Source organism: Callorhinus ursinus, unplaced genomic scaffold (genome assembly GCF_003265705.2).
Source record: "Callorhinus ursinus isolate GAN/ISIS: 27379988/994484 unplaced genomic scaffold, GSC_fseal_2.0 scaffold39, whole genome shotgun sequence".
Taxonomy (NCBI): Eukaryota; Metazoa; Chordata; class Mammalia; order Carnivora; family Otariidae; genus Callorhinus; species Callorhinus ursinus.
The window spans coordinates 623,015-625,814 of NW_027397101.1; the positions used below are offsets into that span (position 1 = coordinate 623,015).

General features: G+C 36.8%; 1 pseudogene; it reads left to right on the forward strand.

Annotated features, from left to right (window-relative positions):
• The first annotated feature begins 2,071 nt into the window (after nucleotides 1–2,071).
• On the forward strand, nucleotides 2,072–2,558 carry LOC112808548 (small ribosomal subunit protein uS10-like; annotated as a pseudogene).
• The last annotated feature ends 242 nt before the right edge of the window (nucleotides 2,559–2,800 follow it).

Genomic DNA, 2,800 nt, shown 5'->3' on the forward strand with positions numbered 1-2,800 from the left:
AGATCTGTACTTCTGAAACAAATAATACATTATATGTTAAAAAAAAAAGAAGAAGAAGATAGCAGGAGGGGAAGAATGAAGGGGGGTAAATCAGAGGGGGAGATGAACCATGAAAGACGATGGACTCTGAAAAACAAACTGAGGGTTCTAGAGGGGAGGGAGGTGGGGGGATGGGTTAGCCTGGTGATGGGTATTAAAGAGGGCACGTTCTGCGTGGAGCACTGGGTGTTATGCACAAACAATGAATCATGGAACACTACATCAAAAACTAATGATGTAATGTATGGTGATTAACACAACAATTAAAAAAAAAGTTGATACCACGTTAGTAGTGCCCCCAGGGGCCAAGCAGAATCAAAAGCTGGAGGAATGTAAAACCATCTTAGGGCTCAAATTTTCCACAAATAATTTTTCCAAAAAAAAATGTTCCATACAAAATCAAAGAAAACAAGGCTCATAAAGACCTAAGATAACATGAACAAAACCCAGCACAAATAAGAAACAACAGAAAGGGACTCAGAGGGCTATAAATTACCAGACATGGGCTTTAAAACAAGTATGGTCACTATATTCCAGAAAATAAAATCTTGGAGTGAATCTGCAAACTCTAAAGAGTAGCAAGTTTAATAAAGAAACAGAAATTCTAGAAATGAAAGATAAGAAAAAAGTTTAAGAACTTAACAGACAGGATAGCACACCATGATGTGCTTGAGTTTAACATTCAAATGAAGGATTGGTTTAATATTCCAAAATCAATCAATGCAATTCATCATGTTAACAGAATAAAGGAGAAAAAGTGTATCATTTCACTAAATGAATTAAAAACATGTGATCAAATGCAATATCAATTCATGACAAAAACTCTCAGCAAACTAGGAGTAGAAAATTTCCACAATCTGATAAATGTCATCTATTTAAAACCAACAACCAACATCAATTTCAATGATGAAATATTAAACTATGTCCCCCTAAGACTGGGAAAAAGGCAGAAATGACTTCTCCATCATTTCTATTCAACATTGTCCTGCAGGTCTTAGCCACTGTATGAAGACCAGAAGACAAAAGGCAAAAATACTGGAAAGGAAGATGTAGAACTGTTTCTATATTCAGGTAACATTATTATTTATATCCTCATAAATCTAGAAACAAATATTAAATATAAGAAATGAACTTAGCAAGCTAAGGGGATACAATGTTGATATATATATATAATTTTTAAAAAGATTTTATTTATTTATTTGAGAGAGAGAGAGAGCACAAGTGGAAGAGAGTGGAGGGGCAGAGGGAGAGGAGAAGCAGACTCCCCACTGAGCAGGGGACCCCAAGATCATGACCTGAGAGCTGAAGGTAGATGCTTAACTGAGCCACCCAGGTGCCCCACAATGTTGATATATAAAAACAATTGTATATTTTGTACTCAGGGCAAACAAACAAAAAATGCACAAAAATAAGTCCATTTATAGTAGCATCAAAAAAGGAGAAAATACTTAGGAATAAACTTAACAAAGACTATGCAAACCTGTACAATGAAATGCCTAAGACATAGCTAATAAATATTATTTTTATAAGTGAAATACATGGAGATAAAGACCACGTTAATGCATTGGGAGACAGTGTAGTATTAGCATACGGATAAACACAGATCAATGGGAGAGAATAGAAAGTATGAAAGACACCCACATTTGTATAGTCAGTTGACATTTTATAAAGATATCAAGGCTATTCAGTAGGACAAGGATAACCTTTGTCAACACATGGTACTAGAAGAATTGGATATCCATATGGGAAAAGAATGAACATCACTCAGATATTAATACAAAATGATAAACCTGCATCTAAAAACTAAAACCATAAAAATGCAATAAGGAAACAGAAAATTTTTGTGACCTAGGGGGAGGCAACAATTTCTTAGATAGGATATATAAAGCACATACTACAGAAGAGAAATTGTTAAAGTGGACTTTATCAAAATGAACGAAGTTCTCTGCTTGAAAGACACCATTAAGAGAATGAAAAGACAGCTCTTTGAGGAAGACGCGGTCGCAGCCGCAGCGGAGGTTTGCACGCCCCGCTCCTGCTCCTGACTCACCGCTGTTCGCTCTCACTGAGGAACAAGTTGGTCTGGAAGCCGCGCCGCAGCCATGGCTTTTAAAGACACCGGGAAGACGCACCCGTGGAACCGGAGGTGGCGATTCACCGAATTAGAATTACTCTCACCAGCCGCAAAGTAAAATCTTTGGAAAAGGTATGTGCTGACTTGATCAGAGGCGCAAAGGAAAAGAATCTCAAAGTGACAGGACCGGTTCGGATGCCTACCAAGACTCTGAGAATCACTACAAGAAAAACTCCTTGTGGTGAAGGTTCTAAGACCTGGGATCGTTTTCAGATGAGGATCCACAAGCGACTCATTGATTTGCACAGTCCTTCTGAGATTGTTAAACAGATTACTTCCATCAGTATTGAGCCAGGAGTTGAGGTTGAAGTCACCATTGCAGATGCTTAAATCAACCTTTTTAATAAATTGATTATCAGTTGTTAAAAAAAAAAAAGAAAAGAAAAGAAAATGAAAAGACAGGCCACAGACTGGGAGAAAGTACTTGCAAATACCTATATCTGATAAAGGACTTATATCCCAAGTATAAAAAGACCTTTCACAATTTGATAAGAAAAACAACTTTAAAGAAAAACGCAAGCTATTTGAATAGACGCTTTACAAAAGAAAATATACAAATGGCCGATAAGCACATAAAAAGGAATATCAGTACCATTAGTGCTCAGGGAAATGCAAATTCAGTACACA